At 52.4% G+C, this 23,722-nt stretch overlaps 1 long non-coding RNA gene across 1 annotated transcript; it reads left to right on the top strand.

Moving 5' to 3' along the window:
• The first annotated feature begins 8,638 nt into the window (after positions 1 to 8,638).
• On the top strand, positions 8,639 to 16,323 carry LOC126071974 (uncharacterized). The gene is made up of 4 exons (XR_007516436.1): positions 8,639 to 8,719; positions 9,531 to 9,671; positions 13,703 to 13,843; positions 16,278 to 16,323. It is a non-coding gene; the product is annotated as an uncharacterized LOC126071974 (long non-coding RNA).
• Positions 16,324 to 23,722: the final 7,399 nt, after the last annotated feature.

The raw sequence follows: 23,722 nt of genomic DNA, 5'->3' as shown, positions 1-23,722 counted from the left end.
ACAGTGTTCTGAAGTCCTGGCTGGAGGTGGCAAGGCTGGGCATCTCTTGACAGGTGGGAGTGTGAACTCGGGGGCAGGCAGGTTGGTGCAGAGCCATCTGGCCTCATCCCTGCTGGGGTGAGTTCCATGGCAGGTCTGAGTCCCGCTGCTCTGAGTCCCATGGAGTCTGCCTCTGGCCTCTCCAAGTCACTCCAGTGGGTCTGTGGGGAGGGAGTAATAACAGCAGCCCCTCTTGGGATTGCTGGGTGCGCCCTTATGAGCAAAGCCCTCCACCGCCCGGTGCAAGCAGGTGTCCTGTGGTGGCCAGGTGGCCACAGAACACAGTGCAGCTCACCCAAGGTTCCGGATAGTTGGCGTTCCACCGGCCAGAAGACACAGTGCAGCTCCCTCCCTGGGTTCAGGATAGATGGGGTTCTGTGGGCCAGGGAACACAGCGTGGCTCCCCTGAGGTTCAGGATAATTGGGGTTCCAAGGGCCAGAGAACACAGTGTAGCGCCCCCCCCCCCCCGCACCAAGGCTTAGGACAGTTGGGGTTCTATGGGCCAGAGAACACAGTATGGCTCCCCTGCGGTACAGGACAGTTAGGGTTCTGCAGGCCAGAGAACACAGTGCGGCTCCCCTGAGGTTCAGGACAGTGGGGATTCTGCAGGCAAGTGAGGCTTTGCTCCCTGAGGCCTTCCTCTCCTGGGAGCTGCCTGGAAGCCGAGTCTGCAGCCTGGTGGGCACTGCCGGCCCCTACTAGCGTCGGACCTGAGGTCCCTCCCCTCAGCGTCTACCTAGAGCCCCCAGCTTACCCCAGGGGTGGGACAGTACCATGAAGGCTGGCCTGGAGTCCAGAGCTCTTTTTCAGGGAACCCTCACTGGTCTCAAGGCTGGTGCGACCTGGGCTCAGTCTCTTCTCTGTGAGGTGGAGGCTTGTGCTTCAGTTGGGCCCTACCTGGGGGTGGCCTCCATGGCCCTGTGCTTGCTATCTACTGCCCCCAGGCTCTGCGAGCTGGATGGCAGGACACTGCCCAGTGTCTGTGTGTCCAGGCAGAAAGCCTGGGACTCTGGAGCCAGCTGGGACCTAGGGTAGCATCCGGGCCAGGCGTCTCCCCCTTCTCCCTGGTCGGCCAAGTAGTGCCATGCCTGCAGTCTCCTCTCTGGAGGCAGGGGTGGTGCTGGGTGTTTAGAGCCAGGGAGACAGTGGCCCTCCAGGCTTCACAGCTCCATCGCCAGCAATTGGCCTGCCAAGCCCACTCCTGGAGCCAGCTGCTCCTTTCTGTCCCACCCAGGGAACTGCTTGAGGCCAGAGGTCCACCAGGCCTGCAGGGTTGGGTTATGCTTACAGCCAGGGGCCCGCCAGGCCTGCAGAGTCGGGGCCTGCCTGTAGCCAGGAGCCATCAGGCCTGTGTGGTTGGGGCCTACCCACAGCCAGGTGCCATCAGGCCTGCAGGGTTGGGTCATGCCAGAAGCCAGGGGCCCGCCAGGCCCGTGGGGTTGGGTCATGCTTGCAGTCAGGGGCCCCCTAGCGCAGTTCCCCAGGGCGGAGTGCCCCTTTGGTTCTGTTTGTGAGGCTGCAGCCAGGCCCCCATGCCTCCGAGCCCTCCAGACCATTGCTCTTCAGATGGGGACCCTGCTGCCCGGGGGTATCAGCGACCACGCCAGGACCGAGCCTGACGCTCAGCCCAGTGTGGTGGTGTCATTCTTCGAGTCATTTGAGAGCATGACTCGGTTCACTGCAGCACAGGTGGGAGCTGGCCAGGTGAGAGCCCCGGTCAGTGGGAAGGGGGCGCTTCTCTGCTGCCTTTTGTCCTACTGTTTGGTCTGTGTGAGGGCCGCGTTCCGGGGGGGACCCCGGGGGTTGGCTTATCATCATGTTCGAGGACATCATGTTCCAGCTACCTGCCAGAGGCTGCTGGGAACCTGTGGAGGGAAAGTAGTGTGAGAGTAATCCACATTTCAGGTTTCTGGAGGGAAAAGATGGCTGACCTTGGGTCTGAGCCAAACTCCATTTTGATTATGAGTTTAACTTCTGCAGCTTCTGCCCTCTGTAACCTCCGTACCCTGCAAAGCAACTTTTTGGGAAAAAATGTGGTTATGCGAGCTCAAGGATATGGCAATTGTTCTTGTGACCATTGCATGACATATTCCAGGGAGAAGGTCCAAGACACTTTTAGGAGAAATGCTGGCACAGATGTATGTCACAAACACGATGAGCTGAAGAAATGTCAGGGTCGGAAATAACTTAGCTAATGTTAAGCAAGATGTGGTTGTGATCAAGTGCACCGTCTGAGCTTCGAGCACATTGTGGTTTCACCTTGTGCCCCCCAACTCGCAAATCATATTTCCCTCAATAAAACTCTTTGCTTTTACTTTTAAGAGACTCGGAGATTTTATCTTGGACAGTAGCACTTTGGAAATGAGCCTGTCCATCTCCTCATGTGGCAGCATATGGGGTTCAGGGCCTCTTCAGGGCTGGTGGCTCAGTGGTAGAGGTCTCGCCTTCCATGTGGGAGACCCAGGTTTGATTCCCAGTCAGTGCACCTCATGTGTAGCTACCAACCAGCTGTCAGCGGAGGCTTGCATGTTGCTATGATGCTGAACAGGTTTCAACAGAGTTTCCACACTGAGATGAACTAGAAAGAAAGGCCTGGCAATTGACTTTGGAAAATCAGCTCATTGACACCCCGGGGATCACATTGGTCCGATCTGCAACCGATCACGGGCATGGCACAGGGCTGGGCAGTGTTTCAGTTTGTTGTGTGTGGGGTTGCCATGAGTCGAGGGCTGACTCAGCAGCTGACCCCTGCCCCCGCCCCCCCACGGCTAGACACAGGTTTAGAGGCAGGATGGGACAGACTGCATTGGTCTTGCTGGTTCACCCCTAATCCTCACCCTTGCTCAGTGTGGGGTACCCTCAGGCTGGTCACACGCAGCCCCCTGTGGTTACAGAACACAGACGACTGAGCAGGTGTCTCCTGGCCCCCTGTGGCAGAAGCCGTCATATTAACCCACCCCATCTGCTGTACCTTGAAGCCCTCCCCTGAGTCCAGACTTCAGGCCTGTTCCTGCCCTGAGTTCCCAGAGGTTCAACCCATTACGTCCTGCCCCCTTGTTGTCAGGTGCTATCAATTGGATTCTGACTCATAGGGACCCCAGGTGACAGAGTAGAACTTCCCCATAGGGTTTTCTAGGCTGTAATCTTTTTGGGAACAGATTGCCAGGCCTTTCTGCCGCAGAACCACTGGGTGGGTTAGAGCTGCCGACCTTTCAGTTAGTGCTGTGCCACCTCGGCTCCTTGAGGTATGATTTTCATACAGTACGTCTCTCCCTTTTTAAGTGGGTCAGGTTTTTGGAATTCCTGCATATGATTTCATTTGAACCCTGTTGGCAGGTAGCCAGGTTTTCTGTTTAAAGAAGAGTCACGTTCCTGGGGTGTACTTGTCCGTCCGCTGCCTCAGGGGCTGTCTGGCTGTGAGCCTGTTTTCAGGATGTCCTTGTTCTCACCCAGGACAGGTGCGGACGTGTCCCTGTGCCCTATGCGCACGGTCACTGGGAATTCGCTACTCCTGGTGGTCTTTTTGCCCCCAGAGTTTCAGAGGGCCCCGCACCAAGAGAAGCCAGGAGGTGCGGCCCAGCCCAGAATGTTTCGCAGTCCACTGTGGTGTGTGCTGGGCACCTGGCACTGTGCTCAGCGGGTCCTGATTTAGTCTGAGAACAAGCCTCGTGGGAAGGTCACCTCCCCGATTTATGGACAGAGGAGCGCCGGGGTACTTAGTCAGTCAGGGTCACAAGGTGACTGGCGGAGCTGGGATTTGAACCAGCACAGTGTGCCGTTGTGTGTGTGCAGACACACACCCATGGCTCAAATACCCGAGCCAGGTCTAGGGTCTTAAACACCAGCAAGTGGCCATCTAAGATGCATCAGTGGGTCTCAACCCACCTGGAGCAAAGGAGAATGAAGAACACCAAAGACACAAGGTAATCATGAGCCCAAGAGACAGAAAGGGCCACATAAACCAGAGACTACATCAGCCTGAGACCAGAACTAGATGGTGCCTGGCTACAACCGATGACTGCCCTGACAGGGAACACAGCAGAGAGCCCCTGAGGGAGCAGGACAGCAGTGGGATGCAGACCTCAAATTCTCATAAAAAGACCAGACTTAATGGTCTGACTGAGACTAGAAGGACCCTGGTGGTCATGGCCCCCAGACCTTCCATTAGCCCAAGACAGGAACCATTCCCAAAGCCAACTGTCCAGACAGGGATTGGACTGGACAATGGGATAGAAAATTATACTGGCGAAGAATGAGCTTCTTAAATCAAGTAGACACATGAGACTATGTTGGCATCTCCTGTCTGAAGGTGAGATGAGAGGGCAGAGGGGGTCAGAAGCTGGCTGAATGGACACGAAAAGAGAGTGGAGGGAAGGAGTGTGCTGTCTCATTAGGGGGAGAGCAATTAAGAGTATATAGCAAGGTGTGTGTACATTTTTGTATGAGAGACTGACATGATTTGTAAACTTTCACTTAAAGCACAATAAAAATTAAAAAAACCTGAACCAGGCATGACCTGGAGCGAGAGCCGCTCATGAATTCTGGTTTTTACTCATGTCTAGATGACAGGGACAAAGGAGCCCTGTTGGTGCAGTGGTTAAGCACTAACTGAAAGGTGGACGGTTCAAACTCACCCGATGGCCCTGTGGAAGAAAGACCGGGCGATCTGTGCCCGTAAAGATTACAGCCTAGAAAACCCTATGGGGCGGTTCTGCTCTGTCACATGGAGTCACTATGAGTTGGAATCAACTCGACGGCACCCAACAACATGACAGATGACAGGGACAGTGTTATTTTGTGTGTTGTGTTCTGCAAATATAGTCTAAACGCTTTTAGAAGTTTTGTAAAGATCAGACAGTTGTAGAAAAATGAATATTAGTAAATTGCAAAACCACCTTTTACATGAGTGTGTTGGTTTGGAATGCTGTTTGGAGCAGGGTCTTAATTAATGGATGTGCTGAGAATTTTCTACCCTGGTGTAAACAGAGTTGCATTGGGTTTTTAGCCACGACTCCCTCACCAGCTCTAGGTAAGGTGAGTTGATTTTTGAGGTAGTGAACAAAGGTGGCACGGGAGGTGAGAATTCTACCAGTGCGCCTCGTGGCAGCCACCTCCCGTCTGTCATTGGAGGCGTGTGTGTTGCTAGGATGCTGAACAGGTTTCAGCAGAACTTCCAGATAGAGATAGACTAGAAAGAATGGCCTGGTGATTGACTTCTGAAAATCAGCCAGTAAAAACCCTGTGGATCACAGCAGTCTCATCCACAAGCAATCACAGGGATGATGCAGGACCAGACAGCGTTGCATTCCATTATGCGTGGTGTTGCCGTGAGTCAGGGCCGACTTGATGGCAGCCAGCAACAGCCACAACAAGCAGAGAGTACAGTGTGCGTCTAGTCTGGGTGGAGAGAGAGCAGCCGAGCACAAGCTAGAGGTGGATGCCCAGGGCCTGGATCCCAGTGACGGCCTCAGTTTCACCATCCATAAAGTGGGCTTCCTAGTGGTGTTTCCTTCTCAGGGCTGTCAGGAGACTCACAGACATTGTAGCACACTTGTCCCAGGACCCAGGACACAGTAAGCCTTCCCTATGTGTGTGTTGCTGTTAGTGTCGGGGTGGGGCTGGCGGTTTCCAGGGAACCTGGGAAAGAAAGCTCTGCCCACAGAGGCACCTCTGAGGCTCGAGAAGGGCCCCAGGAGGCTGAGGCTTGAGAGATGAAGAAAGGTGGTGTTTGGCTTCTCTTGAGTTCAGCTGAGGGTTTTATTTAGCTGGTGCACTTGACCCTGAATGTGGCGTGTCTATAGAATGAAGGGCTCTTGTTTTGTATGGCGTATGGCACTAGAAGTTGACCAAGGCCACGTTTTGTTTCACCCATTGGCAGGATGCTCTTTCAGGGATAAATCTTTCCTTCCCTCAAAGAAAAGAAATTGAGGAGGGCACCATCTGCATTAAAAAAAATCTTAAATATTACATGACATGAAATGACAAACCAGCCGTTGTAAAGCCTCCTTCCGATTACTGAGCATAGCCTTCTGTCTGCTCAGAAGCCGGCGCTGGATTCCTGTACCAGTAGGTCCTCCTCAGTGGATAAGAACGTTGAGATGTAATTTCCATACCATAAAATTCACGTCTAAAGCGTACCAGTCGGTGGTTTTTAGTATATTCACGGTGTCGGGCAGCCATCCCCATGATCTAATGCCAGAATATTCTCATCACCCCGAAAAGAGACCCTGTTCCCATCAGCGCTCACTCACTCCTCATTCCCCCCTCCTCCCAGCCCTCGGTAGCCAGTAATCTGCTTTCTGTCTCTGTGGGTTTGGGATCATACAATAGGTGTCTTTTATGTCTGCTGTCTTTTCACTTACGTTTTCGAGGTCCATCTGCATTGTAGCATGTACCAGAACTCCATTCCTTTTTATGGCTGAATAATACTCCATCGTATGGGTGGACCTCATTGTGTTCATCTGTCATCTGCCGATGGACACTTGGTTGTTTCCACCTTTTGGCTGTTGTGGGTAGTGCTGCTGTGAACATGCATGTATTTGTTTGAGTACCAGTTTTCATTTCTTTTGAGTATATACCTAGGCATGGAATTGCTGGGTCATATGGTAATTCTATATTTAATTTTTTTGAGGAACTGTCAAACCTTGCGGCAGTGGCTGAGCCATTTTACAATCCCACCAGCAACTTTTCAATTTCTGGACTTCCATCCTAGCCCTTGTTTTCTGTTTTTTTTGGTAACAGCCATCCTAGTGGGTGTAAAGTAGTATCTTACTGTCGTTTTGGTGTGCATTTTCTTAATGACTAATGATGTTGAACATCTTTTCATTGGCTTGTTGGCCATATGTATCATCTTTGGGAAATATCTACACTCACTCCTCTCTTACTGACGTGGTTAGGTTCCAGAGACCAAGCCGTTATTTGAAAATTGGCATTACATGAGAACGGAGGATGCCTACATCAGAGCACAAAAATGGAGGATGAGTACATCGTTACATAACTGCCAAATTTCATCATTACGTAACTGCCAAAACATTGAGAATCATGGCCCAGCCAAGCTGACACCTAACCTTAACCATCACAGCCGGTATTACTCTGACCTTGAACCTCAGTGTTCGTTACTGCCAGACATACATAGTCAATGCACAAAATAGTTGGATAGTGGATTTTTTACTGTTGTTATAAATACAAAATGTCAGATAATAACCAATAAGTGAGGAGTGGGTATATTTAAGTTCTTTGCCCATTTTTTAATTGGGTTGTTTGTCTTGTTGTTGTTCAATTATATGGATTCTTTGTATTTTCTGTATGTACAAGTCCCTTATCAGATATGTTTATAAAAGGTTGTCTTTTCATTTTCTCTCTCTTTCTGTTTTTTGGCAATTCAACATTTTTCAGGTTTTCTTTTTATTTTCTTGATAATGTCCTTTGCAGCAAAAGATTTTTAATCTTGATGAAGTCCAATTTATCTGTTTCGTCACTTACGCTTCTGATGTCGTATCTGAGAGACAGTTGCCAAATACAAGGTTGGGAACGTTTACTCCTGTTTTCTTCTAAGAGATTCACAGTTTCAGCTCTTACACTTAGGTCTTTGATCTGTTTTGAGTTAGTTTTGCATATGGTGTGATGTAGGAGTCCCTGGGTGGTACAGATGTCGCTCGACTACTTACTGAAAGGTTGGTGGTTTGTACCCACCCAGAGGTACTTTGGAAGACAGGCCTGGTGGTCAGCTCCTGAAAGGCCACAGCTTGGAAAACCCCATGGAGCAGTTCTGCTGTGTTCACGTGGGGTCGCCAGGAGTTTGAATTGACTTGACGGCAGCTGGTTTGGTCTTTTTTTTTTTTCATTTAGGAGTCCAGGTTCATTGTATTGCATGTCCCAGTTGTCCCAGCTTTTTGTCGAAAAGATTAATCTTTCCCCACTGAATGGACTCAGCATCCTCATAGAAAATCAGCTGCCCATAAATATAACCGCTGTCGTCGTTGGGTGTCATTGAGTCAGTTTTCGACTCCTAGTGACCCCGTGTGATCGAGTAGCTGTTATCTTTACAGGAGCAGATCACCAGGTCTTTCTCCCATAGAGCCGCTGGTGGGTTCCAACTGCCAACCTTTTTGTAACCGAGCACTTAACCGTTGTGCCACCAGGGCTCATTAAGGATAACCGGACTCATTGTTTATATTAAAAAACTTAGATCCCTTAGCTTTGCATTGAAGGCTTTCCACAGTTCAGTTTCCCACACCCCCTTTTCACTCCCGTTTTTCTAACTGACCCAAACTCCTGAACCAGGAGCAAATCTAGATTTTTCCGGGCCCCAAGGCTTATATAATTAGATGGAGGGGCTCTAATAAGAAAAAGGATATGAAAATACCTTGCTTTGTCGAATGTTGACAGCATGTGTGGAGTTTTCCGGGGACCTGTCCCTGTACACGTGTCGCTGGGCCCCTCTGCAGCTTCAGGAGAGCGGGGCATGCCACCTTCCTTCCCCACACACCTGCCTTTGTTCAAGACGCCCCCTGTCTTTGCTGTGGACGTAGCGCCCCTCTCTGTCACTTTCTCATGAAGCTACCACTTCTCGGTTCACCCCTCCTCTGTCCAGCAGCTGTACCAGGTGCCTGCGCCATGCCAGGCTGGGCCACACCGTGCCCAGAGGGAGCAGGACGGAAGCCTGGCCATCAACATCAGGTAAGGAGCTGCACCAGCATAGGCGAGGCCTCCTGAGAACAGTGCTGAGGAAATGTGCTCCGTGTTCCCGTAACACTCCCAACCACTGCTCGCGGGCCCTGTGTTACCCTCCACATGGGCCCTTCCAGGGATGGGGGCAGGGGATCGAGGTGTTAGGGCATGGGCTTATGAGCCTGGCCCCTGGTGCGGCACAGCCACCTGGAAGCCGCACGTCTCTGAGCCTCCGTTTCTCCATTTGTCACAGGGCTGCTGGGAGGATGGAAGGGGTGGTGCCAGGACTTTGCTCAGCACTTGGCACTTGGCTCTTGGCTCTGCACACCCTTGATGGGACTGTGTCCACCCAGGATCTGTCTGAGGATGTGATTGTGGGGACCCCTCCTTGGTCACTGAGCACCCCCTTGCCTGTTGTTGTTGGGTGTCGTCAAGTGGATTTCAACTCATAGCGGCCCCATGTGATGGAGTAGAACTGCCCCATAGGGTTTCCTAAGCTGTAATCTTTACAGGAGCAGATCGCCAGGTCTTTCCCCCAGGGAGATGCCGGGTAGGTTTGAACCACCGACCTTTCGGTTAGCAGCCGAGCACTTAACTGTTTTGCCATCAGGGCTCCTTCCACGTCGCCCAGTCCTCTGCAAAGAGTGAGTAGATTTGGTTTTAGTGACAGAGCAGGAGACAAGCGGCACACAGAGAGAAGTGGGAAGGGCCTGAGGGGAAGGGAAATGGTGCAGAGAGGAGGACCCGAAGACTGCAGCTCCCTCTGCCCCCTTGGCCTCCTGCCCGCCCCTTACCTGACTTCCTGTTTCCCTTGTTGAAGGAGGAGCCAAGGAAGGTGTGCTTCACCTATGACCTGTACCTGAACCTGGAGGGCAACCCGCCAGTCAACCACCTCCGTTGTGAGAAACTGACCTTCAACGACCCCACCTTCAAGTTCCAGCGCAAGCTGCTGAGGGCAGGGGTAAGTGTGCCCCTAACAGGTGGGCTGTGCCCCCACTTGGATGGCTGGATGGACGGATGGATGGCCGGACAGCCTCTCGTGTGGCCACTGTGGGGAACTGATCAGTCTATCCCAGGCCCTGGGCTGTGGCATTGGTGCAGAGGGCACTGTGGGGGTCTCCTTGGCCGGTCTCTGCTGCAGATGGCTAGGTACCCGTGACCCAAAGGGGCAGGTGGCCCAGGTCATGCTGGAGGAGCTGAGAGGACCCAGGTGTTCCCAGGCTGTGCTGGGCAGTATCGGTGTAGATGACTGGTTGGCTGTTACTGCCGTTTCCTGGTTGGCCATGGTTAATTAGCATCTTCCTCCTTGGAGGGGCCGGGAAGGAATAGACCTAAGGCCAGTCTGTCCGCGTGGCTGGTGCTGGAGCCAGCTTTGAACTGGCCTGGCAGCACTGCCGCCAGGCGCCGTCGTATCCAGGGACATCAGTGGCCTCTCTGAGGGGTCCCCGAGAAGGCGCTGCCTGTGGTTTCTGTGCCTGTGAGGCGGGGTCCCACGCCTGCTCTCAGAACCACGGTGTCTTGTGAGTTGTGCAGTGGGGAGTCCCTGTGTTGTGGCTCTCATGTCTTCTCCTGAGTGGGCGCCTCCCAAACCCTGAGGGCAGAGCCCAGGGCTCTGGATGGGGACCTGATGGGGCACCTGGAGAACGTGGGTGGGAGGGAGGGGTGTCTGGTGCAGCCAGGTGGTCGTGGCTGGGTGTGGAGGAGGTGGGGCGCTTGGCTGTGGGCCTGGACTCTCTGTGGGGAGGGCAGTGCGAGCTGAGGATCGGTCATGCGACATCCCGAAGCCACCTTTGAGTGGAGAGAAGTTATAAGACCTTACCTAGGTGCTGGCCAGTGCCTGCGATGGAGGAGTGGGGCCAGGGTCCTGTGTGTGTGTGAGCGTGTGTGTGTCATTGTGTGCATGGGCAAGAATGAGAGTGTGTGTGGTTGTATGTATGTGTATATGAGTGTGTGAGTCTGTACATGTGTGAGAGTGTGGTGAGCGTGTGAAAATGTCATTGTGTGCAAGAGTGAGAGTATGTGTCTTTTGTAGTATGAGTGTATGTGTGTGTATGTGTCTGTGTGAGTGTATGTACCTGTCTGTGTATGTGTGGGTGTGTGTGTTCCGATAGTGAAGGATCCTATGGGCAAAATACTGAATGATGCAGGAAGCATCAGAAGGAGAAGGAAGGCATACACAGAGTCACTATACCGAAAAAAAACTGGTAGACGTTCAGTCATTTCAGGAAGTAGCACATGATCAAAAACTGATGGTACTGAAGGAAGAAGTCCAACTGCTCTGAAGGCATTGGCGAAAAACAAGGCTCCAGGAACTGACAAAATATCAACTGAGATGTTTCAACAAACGGATGCAGCGCTGGAGGTGCTCACTTGTCTGTGCCAAGAAATGTGGAAGACAGCTTCCTGGCCAAGTGACTATTCCAAAGAAAGGTGATCCGACCAAATAGAGAAATTATCAAACAATATCATTAATATCACACGCAAGTAAAATTTTGCTGAAGATCGTTCAAAAATGGCTGAAGCAGTATGTCGACAAGGAACTGCCAGAAATTCAGGCCACGTTCAGAAGAGGACATGGAACCAGGGATATCCTTGCTGATGTCAGATGGATCCTGGCTGAAAGCAGAGAATACCAGAAGGATGTTTACCTGCGTTTTATTGACTATGCAAAGGTATTCGACTGTGTGGATCATAACAAATTATGGCTAACATTGTGAAGAATGGAAGTTCCAGAACACTTAATTGTTCTCATGAGGAACTTGTACACAGATCAAGAGCCTGTCATTCAGACAGAACAAGAGGATACTATGTGGTTTAAAGTCAGGAAAGGTGTGCATCAGGGTTGTATCCTTTCACCATATTTATTCAATCTGTGTGCTGAGCAAATAATCTGAGAAGCTGGGCTGTATGAAGAAGAATGTGGCATCAGGACTGGAGGAAGACTCATTAACAACCTGTGTTATGCAGATGACACAACCTTGCTTGCTGCAAGTGAAGAGGACTTGAAGCACTTACTAGTGAAGATCAAAGACCACAGCCTTCAGTATGGATTACACCTCAACATAAAACAAAAATCCTCACAACTGGACTAATAGGCAACATCATGATAAATGGAGAAAAGGTTGAAGTTGTCAAAGATTTCATTTTACTTGGATACACAATCAACAGCCATGGAAGCAGCAGTCAAGAAATCAAAAGACGCATTGCATTGGGCAGACCTGCTGCAAAAGATCTCTTTAAAGTGTTGGAAAGCAAAGATGTCACCTTGAGGACTAAGGTGTGCCTGACCCAAGCCATTGTGGTTGAATTGCCTCATATGCACGTGAAAGCTGAACAATGAATAAGGAAGCCCTAAGAAGAATTTTTTTTTTTTTAAGAAGAATTAGGGTGTTGGTGAAGCGTACTGAATCTACCATGGACTGCAAAAAGAAGGAACAAATCTATTTTGGAAGAAGTACAACCAGAATGCCCCTTAGAAGTGAGGATGGCAATATTTCTTCTCGCATACTTTGGACATGTTTTCAAGGGGGAACCAGTCCCTAGACAAGGACATCATGCTTGGTAAAGTAGAGGATCAGTGAAAAAGAGGAAAACCCTCAACGAGATGGATTGACACAGTGGCTGCAACAATGGGCTCAAGTGTAGCAAAGGTTGTGAGGATGGCTCAGGGTGGGGCAGTGTTTTGTTCTATTGTACATAGGGTCTCTCTGAGTCGGAACTGACTCAACGGCACCTAACAATAACGTGAGTGTGTGCGGCACCTAACAACAACGTGAGTGTGCATGAGTGTGTAGTGTGTGTGTGTGACTGTGTGTATGTGTATGTGTATGAGCATGTATTGTGTGAGTGTATCTGTGTGTATAGGTCTTTTTGAGTATATTGTGTGTGTGTATACGTGTGTGCATGTGTCAGTGTGTGTCCGTGTGTGTGTCTGTGTGCGTGTGTGTGTGTAGCAGCTCTACCTCCCACGTGCGAATGGGGAGTTGGGTTGGTCTTCTTCAGGCTCAGGGAATAGTCCTTTCCCTTCATGTAATACAGTTGCGGTCTTTGATTAGCTTTTTTATAAACTTAAAGCATAACTTGTTGGTTGTAGAGAGTTTGGTTCAGCTCCGCAGGGTCCTCATGAAAGTCATTTGTGAGGTGACTCCAGTGCCAGGGCTGATGGAGCGGAGTATGGGGGTGCGGGTGGCTGGCACCATGGGAAGGCAGGACCCCGCTGCCTGAAGTTCACGAGACCCAAGAGTGGGTGGGGGCCCGCGCCCAGCGCTCTCCCCTGCTCTGCTCCTCTGCCTTCTTTGTGCCCCCAAGTATGTCCCACAAAATTGTCACAAGATGTTTCCAGGTGCTCCCCCGAAGGTTCCAGGGTCAGCTCTGTTTGGGAAACACTCGGGTAACCAGTGAGCCTGGGACACAGAGGTGGTCTCTCCTGAGAGGGAGGCTCTGTGTGCATCATGGAAGCACATAAACCAGGGGCAGGGAGCAGGGCGGGAGAGAGGGAGAGGTCCGGCTGCCATTGTGAAGGGGGTGGCTGGTGAGGGCAGAAGGCAGGATGCTCGCTCACTGCAGCTACCCTCGGTGCCCCAGAGAGGCCCACAGGCCACCTGCCCCTCAGCCTCTGCCCTGGCTGTTCTCTTCCCAGCGGCCTGCCTGGGAGAGCTGCTTTGCTGGTGAGACTTTGCCTGCTCTGAGGGCCAAGGAGAGCACTTGGTCTTAGGAGCCCAGCCAGAGGCCGTTAGGGGATGGGAACTTCGGGTGCAGTACCTCTCGGGGGTCCTGGGGAGAAGGGACTGCGGTTTAATTTATCAAATCAAAGAGATAATGATTGAGTGTTTTGAGATTAGCCCTGCAGGACCATTCAAATGATACTGGGGCTGGAGAGAGAACTTCCTCCCCACCTCTAGCTTTTCCTTTTTCCTTCTTGTTTTTCATAAATGGGATTTACATTATTTTTAAAATTAAAAAAATTTTTTTTTTTTTTTTTTAACACAACAGGCGAGATGACACCTACTGGCCAGAAGGAAAACGGGCAGCGCTGGAGGTCAGATACTGCTCAGACTTCCCGTGGCCAGAGTACTGCTTTCACGACTTTGATCACCACAGCCGGGGCCAGTACCAGGACCACATGGCCGACAGGTGAGTGGCCCTGTCCTTCCTCTGCAGCCGAGGTCAGTACCAGGACCACATGGTTGACAGGTGAGTGGCTCTGTCCTCCCTCTGCAGCCGGGGCCACTCACAGAGAGGGGTCTCAACCTGTTCTTTGAAAGTCTGTACTACTTAGAGAGTCCACCGGTGGTAACTTTGGTCCATTACACGTGGGATTTAGAAAGCACAGAACTCGAGCCCAATGTGCCAGAATCAGCACCAGAGTCCTTGGCTTCTCAAGCGGGAGGGCACTTCAGAGCCCATCAGCCTGCCTTCCTCGCCTCCCTGAAAGCATAGAGACGGCCTTGGAGGTGTGATTTGCCCAGGAGCACGCAGGTGGTTGTCGGCAGTACAGGACCCCAGGTCCAGGCCTCCTGACTCTCCTGTCTCTGCTGGGCTGACTCCCCGCAGGTGAGCTCTTGTTGGAGCGCTTGTCAGTGCATGGCCAGCTCCCTGGGGATGTGAACATTTTTATCATCTCTGCACAGCCGTGCTTCCTCTTCCTGCCCCACCAGCTGAGCCTTAGTCCCTCTGGAGTCGTAGTTTTGGGGGCTAGAAGGGCTTTGAGGAGGGCATGGCTGTGTCTCCTGTTGGGGGCTTAGAGAAGGGGTGCGGCCTGCCTAAGAGGCAGAGCTGGCCACGCTGCAGTCCAGGTGTCCGGCTTGGGCTTTGGTCCCTGTGCTGGTCAGCTGCAGGGAGAATGACAGAGAAGTGCGTCCTTGGTCGTTAGGATGGCTTTGCCTTTTGAGGGTCTGGGTGGGTTTTGGCTGGTGCCTTTCTTCATGTGACGTATACCTAGTTTAGGGAGTCCCTGGGTGGTACAAATGGTTAAGAACTCAGCTGCTCACCGGAAGGTTGGAGGCTGTAGTCCGCCCAGAGGCTCCTCAGAAGAAAAGCCTAACAATCTGCTTCTGAACACTCAGCTGTTAAGAACCCTGTGGAGCGCAGTTCTGCTCCGACACACGTGGGGCTGCCACGAGTTGGACTTGCTGTTCCTGAGTGTGCGTCTCCTTCATGCAGTCCTGGTGGGCGGCGTGTACCAGGTGCTGTGCTAGAACAGCAGAGGGCCACCAGGAGGGGATCTGCCCCCGGGGCTGGGGTCCCTGGACAAGACCAAGGTTTGGGTATCGTAGGCCCAGTTTCAGCGACAGCGGCACAAAGTGAAGATATTAAGAAAGTTTATTATTTACAGGTCCTTGAGGTGAGGGAGGGACAGCCTAAGAGGTGCAGACGACATTCTTCTGTCCCAGGCCAGAAGCAAGAGAGAGAGCAGCAAGCGAGGGAAGGGTTCCTAACGTCCAGCGGGTGTGGATCTGTGCCTTCGTGGGCATTACTACTGCTGGGGGTTGTAAATGTTTCCCTGGAAAGCTGAGGCGCAACCTGGCTGCTTATCTGTGGGGCTCAGGCTGGGCGGAGGCGGAGGTGGGCAGGGGCCTTGCTTTCAGGACAGTCCCCTCGATGGCACCTGGCTTTTCTTTCTGGTTTAGTAAAGCCAGCCCTCGGTTTTCCAGTTCTGGGGTTCTGTCTTGTGGGTTCTCGTTGGGCTCCCTGGGTGGCACTTGCTGGAGCCGTGAAGTCCTTGCTGGCTCTTCCCTAAGGGAGCTGGGACGAGGGAGAGCAGGAGGTGGGAGGAGAAGCGGCACGTTTCAGCCTTGTCGCTGGAGCCATCTTAAGATCTGGTGTGAGTCGCTGGGTTAGGTCACACCATGGCTTAGGGACTGTCTGGGGCTTCTCCTTGTCCCTGTTCCCTTTACTTTTGTCACCGGGCCACAGATGATGAGGCTTTGTGGTGTGGGTTTCTGCTTCTGAAACCTTCCTGGGGAAGATGATGATGATGGTGTGTGCCGTGGACTCAGTTCTGACTCCTGGCAACTCCATGTGACGGTAGAAGTGCCCTATAAAGTTTCCTAGGCTGTAATCTTCACGGGAGCAGATCGCCAGGTCTTTCTCCTGTGGAGCTGCTGGGAGGTTTTGAACTGACGACCTTTCAGTTAGCAGCCAAGCACTTAACCGTTGCGCCACCAGGGTCCCTTTCTGGGCATGTTACCTGTTGTCGTCGAGTCGGCTCTGACTCAAAACAACCTTATAGGACAGAGTAGAACTGCGCCATAGGGCTTCCAAAGAGTGGCTGGTGGATTCGAACTGCCGACCTTTTGGTTTAACAGCTGAGCTCTTAACCACTGCGCCACTAAGGCATGTTACTTCAGTAAAATCCTTATTCCCACCTTCTTAGGATCTGGCTTCATTCCAGCCCCCAGGAAAAAGCCTTTAGATTCGAGCTAGCTTTTTTTTCAAGCCAGTAAAGTTAAAGTTATTATAGGTTGAGGTAGAGTGTAACATCCCACTTGGGAAACCCTTTGGCACGGCTTTGAAAATCTTCATCTTGCCGTTGCCGCTGTTTGAACGAGATGTTTCCCTTTTGCAGGAGGGAAGGTTCCAGGTCAGTGATGGGCGAGGGAGTTGGGCAGGTGAGTAAACCAAGGTGTCGCTCCCAGGTGGGGGGTGCTAGTGGGTGGCCTATGTCCTTGGTGGTGTGTGCTGGAGAGCCAGTCACTCAGTCATGAGCTCAGGGGCACGGAAATGTCCCTTCCGACCAGCAGTTAAAAGTGCTGGTGTTTGATTGTTCTGATTTTTGAGTCTGTGTTTTTCAAGTACATGGGGGTCATTGTTGCTTAATTATATCCAGTAGGAACTGCAAGTATCTATTGGTTGCCCCTGCTTAACATGCCTTTTACTCCAGGTACTGCAGGGGTGCCCCAGAGCCCCCCCAATAGTACCTCCACAGTCAGCTGGTGAGAGGTATGGGTATTTATCCAGTCCAGCTTTGGGGGTTCCTTCTGTTTCTGGCTCTTTACTGGGCCCTGGGAATATGAAGGCCACAAAAGCAGCCCCTGAGTTTGGTCATCTGCGGTGCCCTGGGAGTTGGGTGTAGGGCATTGGCATGGGGGAAGGGGGAAAAGGGATGGCCTCCCCAATAAAGGCAGGGGACAGGCATCAGAACAGTGGCTTTTTCGGTTGTTGGGGTATTTTTTGCAAGATTGTCGCAGGAGATCATCGCAGATCTCCTGATGCCTGGGTCTCTTGGGTTCCCGCGTCTGTGCTTGGCTGAGGAGGGGTAGATACTCCTGTGTTTGCTTCTGGGTGTTGGGTAGTGAGCGAGGCCTGTGCCTTCCCTCCCCACAAAGACCCGCCCAAAGTCTGTGATGGAGATGGGGAGGGGGTATCCTGAGAGGGCCGGAGGACACAGCATCATGAAGAGTAAAGAGAGAGACACCTCCCCCCAGGAGTGCCCTTTGTCCTTGGAGAGGAGGAGGCATATGGCTATGGAGGAAAGCCAGGTCTTGGTCACTGTTTTCTTAATGACCCTAAGCAGGGCCATTGAGCCCCAGAGAGGACAGGGCTGTTAATACTCAATGGCAGGCCAGAGGGGTGTCCACGGATGGGTCCCCGTGAGTACGTTGAGAGGGAGACACAGCTTTTGGCACACTCAGACTCTTGAGCGAGCAGGATGTTGGGGGGCCAGGGGCTCCACAGAAGTGCCTGTCACTGTCCAGGCGGGAGCAGAGCAGCAGTGACTTTGGAGCTCCCCAGAGGCCTGCGCAGGATCCATGGTTAGAGTGCCCCCTGTCCCCCTTGTGCCTTCCAGCACTACTCTGACGAGCACCACAGCCACGGAGGGCCCCCATGCCGAGACTCCCACTACAGCTGGGGGAGCTGTGGCCCGGACAAGAGGCTGAGTGAAGGCTGGTCGCTGTCACCTGCACCCGGGCTAGTGCAGGCACAGCGGGGGCAGGGCTGGGGGAGCAGCACCACTTGGCCCTCGCCTGTGAGACAAGTGCGTGCAGAAGGTCAGCACGCAGAAGGATAGCGACCCTTTTTGGCTGACCAAAAGTGCCTGTTCGTGGCTCTGTCTTTGAGGCCAGCTCACGTCTGCTCCCACTCTCTGCATGATTCTTGTCCTGACTGGTGCCGGGCTCTCCCATTTGGGTGCTCTGGGCTCTCCTTTTGCCACTCTCTGCTAAGAGGTCCTGGTGCCTTTGCTGGTGGAGTACCCACTACCGCTCACCTGTTTAAAGGATACAGGTTACCTATTGAAAGGGGACCACTGAGCGGCTTTTAGTTTACTCACAGAGTTGTGCATCCATCATCCCACAAAGACTTTAGAACATTTCCATCACCCCAAAAACAAATTTTGCATCCTTTACCCTTCACTTGAGTCCTTCCATCCCAAGCTCTGCTGTTGGGGGCCCTCGAGTGGATTCGGACTCATAGTGACCCCCGTGACAGAGTAGAACTGCGCCCCAGGGTGTCCTAGGCTATAATCTTTACAGGAACAGATCACCAGGTCTTTCTCCCGTGGAGCTGCTGAGTGAGTTGGAACTGCCCACCTTTTGGTTAGCAGCCCAGACCTTAACCACTGCACCACTTCCTCTAGCCCTAGGCAACCGCTAATCTTCTGTCTGTCTGCCTGTTGTGGTTATTTCATGTACGTGGGATCCTACAATACTCATCCTTCTGTGATTCGCTTTTTTCACTCAGCATGGTTTCAAGGTTCATCCACGTGTTAGCATCTATTGGGACTCTCTTTCTCTATGAAAAATCTGTTGCCATCAAGTTGATTCTGACTCATGGCGACCATATGGGACAGACTAGAACTTCCCCATAGGGTTTCCATGGAGCGCCTGGTGGATTCGAACTGCTGACCTTTCGGTTAGTAGTCGAAGCTCTTAACCACTACACTGCCAGGGTTTCCCTATTTCTCTATAAAAACCAAAACCAAACCCGTTGCCATCAAGTCAGTTCCGAAATTCCACGCACAGAAATGCCGTATTCTGTTTAGGCTTTCATCAGTGGGTAGGTAATTGGGCTGTTTGCACTTTGGGGCTCTTACTAGTAATGCTTCCGTGAACACGCATGTAGAAGATTTTGCTATGTGAACACGCATGTGGAAGATTTTGGGTGTGTGAACACGCAGGTGGAAGATTTTGGGTGTGTGAACACGCAGGTGGAAGATTTTGGGTGTGTGAACACGCAGGTGGAAGATTTTGGGTGTGTGAACACGCAGGTGGAAGATTTTGGGTGTGTGAACACGCAGGTGGAAGATTTTGGGTGTGTGAACACGCAGGTGGAAGATTTTGGGTGTGTGAACACGCAGGTGGAAGATTTTGGGTGTGTGAACACGCAGGTGGAAGATTTTGGGTGTGTGAACACGCAGGTGGAAGATTTTGGGTGTGTGAACACGCAGGTGGAAGATTTTGGGTGTGTGAACACGCAGGTGGAAGATTTTGGGTGTGTGAACACGCAGGTGGAAGATTTTGGGTGTGTGAACACGCAGGTGGAAGATTTTGGGTGTGTGAACACGCAGGTGGAAGATTTTGGGTGTGTGAACACGCAGGTGGAAGATTTTGGGTGTGTGAACACGCAGGTGGAAGATTTTGGGTGTGTGAACACGCAGGTGGAAGATTTTGGGTGTGTGAACACGCAGGTGGAAGATTTTGGGTGTGTGAACACGCAGGTGGAAGATTTTGGGTGTGTGAACACGCAGGTGGAAGATTTTGGGTGGACCTCTGTTTTCGTGGGCGGACCTCTGTTTTCGTGTCTCTTGGGAGCAGACCTAGGCACGGAGTGGGTGGTTTGCGTGGTGACTGTTTAACCGTTGCGGGAACCACCAGGCTGCTCTCCACAGCGGTGGCATCATTCTGCGTTCCCACCCGCCAGTGCGTGAGGGTTCTAATTTCTCCGCATTGTCACCACATTCTCTGTGGCCTTCTGAGTTCAGCGTTTCCAGTGGGGATGGGATGGTATCCCACTGCGCTTTTGATTTGCATTTCCCGTGGGAGAAGGAACCTGGCGATCTGCTCCCGCAAAGATTACAGCCACGCAAACCCTCTGGGGCAGTTCTGCCCCGCCACATGGGGTCCCTGAGAGTCAGAACCGACCCAGCGGCACACGGCAGCAGCAGTGACTACTGAGTCCCTTGGTGGTGCAAACAGTGAACATGCTCAGCTGCTGACTGAAAGGTCGCAGGTTCCAGTCCACCAAGCGGCACCTCAGAAGAAAGTTCTGGGGATCTGCTTCCAGAGGATTAGCCACTGAAAACCCTATCAGCACAGTTGTACCCTGACACACCTGGGGTCGCCGTGAGCCGGAATCTACTCCACAGCAGTGGGTTTGGTTTGGTTGGCGTGACTAAGGATGTCAAAACAAGTTGTCAGGTGCTTATCGGCCACTTGTCCATCTTTGGAGAAAAGTCTGTTCTGATCGTTCGCTCACTTCTCTCTGTAGCTCCTGGTCCACATCCTGCTGAGCCATGTTCCCGCCCTTGTGGGAAGGGATGCTGGCGTGCCGGGGGTGCCTTCTGACGGCATGACCTCAGAGGCCCATCTGGACAGTTTTGTGTCTGTTGTTTCTCCTGGCGAAGGGGTGGACCTACTGGGGAGAGGACAGCCAGAGGCTAGAAGACCACCAGGATCGCGCCTGGCAGGGCAGTGTGGACCACTCAGACCACCCATGGTGGCAAGGAATGAGCTGACCCCAACCACGGATGCATGCAGCTGCTTTCTGGGGGGTGGCCAGGAGCTCCAGGCCCTGCTGCTGCAAAGAGCCAAGCTCCTGGGATTATTCAGTGTCCCAAGCAGGGAGTGTCTGCAAACTCTGTTTCCTTCCAGGTGGTGAGAGAGGCCCATCGGGCCCCTTGGGACCGGGGCACGTGGCGAGCCGGGGCGGCATGTCTGGGTAAGGCGTGTTGTCCGAGGATGAGAGGGCTTTGTTCCTGATCCTGCTTCCTCCCCCTTTTGCCTGTTTGTTCAACTTGCCGGGTTGTGTGTTTTGAAAACCAACCCAAAGAGGCAGGCTTTCTGCAACTTGGGCAAATGGCTCTTTCAAGCCTGCGGAATGCATAGTGTGCTTGTGGGGTTTCTCACCTGGAAAAAGCCCAGCGTGCTGGCTCGGGGCTGCTGCAGGCACCCAGCAGTGTGGCCAAGAAACGCAGAGCGCTTCAAGGGGCCCTTCTGCCTTTGTTCCTAGGCGGGGCGGCTTTGCACAGGGGGGACATGCCCAGGGCCACGTGGCAGCAGCTGACAAACTGGAAGGTGGAGGACTGACTGGCCAGGACCGGGGCAGCAGTGTCCCCCACCCTTACCCGTACCCTCACTTCACCCGCCGCTACTAGGCCCCACGTGCTCCCTGGCGTTACCAGGTAGGCAGCCACACTGTCGGATCTGCTAGCCAGTCACCTTGACCTTGTGGAATCTTTTCAAAACAAGCAAATTCTGTCCCCAGCTTGTAGCTCAATACAATGTGAAGTCACTTCCTCCTTCCCTTTTTTCGTAATAAATATGTTCTTGTTTTGCCACTTTTAAGATCAGGTTTCTGTTATTGAGGCATTCCATTTTCCATTAAGAAAAAGTTTACTGTTCGCCATTTCAGAACATGGAGGAACCTGGAAGGCATTATGCTGAGTGAAATTAGTCAGATGCAAAAGGACAAATATTGTATAAGACCACTGTTATAAGATCTTGAGAAATAGTATAAACTGAGAACACATTCTTTTGTGGTTATGAGGCGGGGAGGGAGGTAGGGTGGGAGAGGGTTATTTACTGATTAGATAGTAGATAAGAACTACTTTAGGTGAAGGGAAGGACAATACTCAATACAGGGAAGGTCAGCTCAACTGGACTGGACCAAAAGCAAAGAAGTTTCCGGGATAAACTGAATGCTTCAAAGGTCAGTGGAGCAAGGGCAGGGGTTTGGGGACTATGGCTTAAGGGGACTTCTAAGTCAATTGGCAAAATAATACTATTATGAAAACATTCTGCATCCCACTTTGAAGTGTGGCATCTGGGGTCTTAAATGCTAACAAGCGGCCATCTAAGATGCATCAATTGGTCTCAACCCACCTGGATCAAAGGAGAATGAAGAACACCAAGGTCACACGATAACTATGAGCCCAAGGGACAGAAAGGGCCATGTGAACTAGAGACTTACATCATCCTGAGACCAGAAGAACTAGATGGTGCCCGGCCACAACCGATGACTGCCCTGACAGGGAGCACAACAGAGAACCTCTGAGGGAGCAGGAGAACAGTGGGATGCAGACCCCAAATTCTCATAAAAAGACCAGACTTAATGGTCTGACTGAGACTAGAAGAATCCCAGGTCATGGTCCCCAAACCTTCTGTTGGCCCAGGACAGGAACCATTCCTGAGGACAACTTATCAGACATGGAGTGGTCTGGACAATGGGTTGGAGAGAGATGCTGATGAGGAGTGAGCTACTTGTATCAGGTGGACACTTGAGACTGTGTTGGCCTCTCCTGTCTGGAGGGGAGATGGGAGGGTAGAGAGGGTTAGAAACTGGCAAACTGTCATGAAAGGAGAAACTGGAAGGAGGGAGTGGGCTGACTCATTAGGGGGAGAGTAAGTGGGAGTATGTAGTAAGGTGTATATAAGTTTATATGTGACAGACTGATTTGTAGACTTCCACTTAAAGCACAATAAAAATTATTAAAAAAAAAAATTTACTGTTCGCACTCTGTTCGTGTGTACTGCGGTGATTCCAGAACATAGCTCCCCAGGCCTGTTCGTTGTTGGTGCTGCCATGTCCCCTAGTTGGGAGCCAACTGCGAGCCAGACGTCGTCCTCACGTTTTACCTGCGTCGTCTCCTGGCATTCTCACGGCTGCCCTCTGAAATGGGGTGCTTGTATGCCCACTTTACAGATGTGGAAACTGAAGCTCAGGGGAGTGAAATCATTTGCCCCAAGTCATAGAGCCTGTAAGCGGGGGAGTGAGATTGGAACTGAGGACTCTTTCCTTTAGGTGCGGCTGTGCATCCCTGGGACCCTCAGGCGGGTCCCTGCACCTTCCAGGCCTCCTCTGCAGAGGCAGGTGAGGGTTGGGGCCAGTGTCACAGGGCAGACCGAGAACCCAGAGCGCCTGCAGTGGTCACAGCCTGCTGTGGCCAGTCCCGCCCCACCGCAGTCCTCGGTGACCCTGTGGTGGGCAGTGCTCAGTCCCTGCCAGCAGAGACCAAGCATGGGTGACCGAAACACACAAACCCCTCCCTCCCAAGGGGCAGCCCCTCGTTTTCACTGGCCCAGCAGTTCCAAGGCCACCAATGTTCGTAGAAATGCAGATTTTTATTTGAAATCCTCTTGTGTGTGATTGTGGTTATGACTGTTGTCTTCAAATACTGTCAGAACAAGGCGCCTTGGTGGCCAGGCTTGGCCTGCTGGCTGCTGCCCTCGGATCCTCCACACGGGGAGGCCCTTGTCCTCCTCTTCAGAAGACATTGAAGGGGAGGGGGGAGGCAGAAGAAAGGCCCAGCTGTCCCCTCCTATGAGTAGGGGAAGCCTGGTAGCTTCTAGGTGGAAAGGAGGGCAGGTGAGGGGCCCAGGGCAGGGTGGGCCTGGCTCCCCAGAGGCCCCCGCAGCCAGGTTTGGTGCAGTGAGAGTTAATCCACAGCCACCTGCCCGGAGCCCACTGGGCCTCCCTCTGTATCTAGGGCAGCTGCCCCACAGGCCCCCCAACAATTGTCAGTTCTCCCAGAGTACCCTGTGTTCCCGCTGGGGCGTTTGCTTACAAGAGCAATCTGAACATCAGGAGGCCAGAGCGTTGAAGGCAGCCTGGCTCTGGCCTGCCTGTCCTCGGTGCCTTTTAGTTGCCTTCAGTCACTTCCTTTCCAGCCTCCCCTCCTCCCTCATCAGCAGTCTCTAGAGCCAATTTCCAAGGACAGGTGGACAGGACGCATCTCCACACTGCGAGGGCCCTGTGCCGCACGCTGCCTCGTCTCCTTTGCCAGTCGAGAAATAAAAGCCAGACTCCGCTGCAGTGACGGCAGGCAGCCCAGAGTTGTGGAAGCCTGTTTTAAGA

Source organism: Elephas maximus, chromosome 3 (assembly GCF_024166365.1).
Source record: "Elephas maximus indicus isolate mEleMax1 chromosome 3, mEleMax1 primary haplotype, whole genome shotgun sequence".
NCBI classification, from domain to species: Eukaryota; Metazoa; Chordata; class Mammalia; order Proboscidea; family Elephantidae; genus Elephas; species Elephas maximus.
Note: the sequence above shows the minus strand (reverse complement) of the source record. Positions and strands in the feature narration are given on the sequence as shown.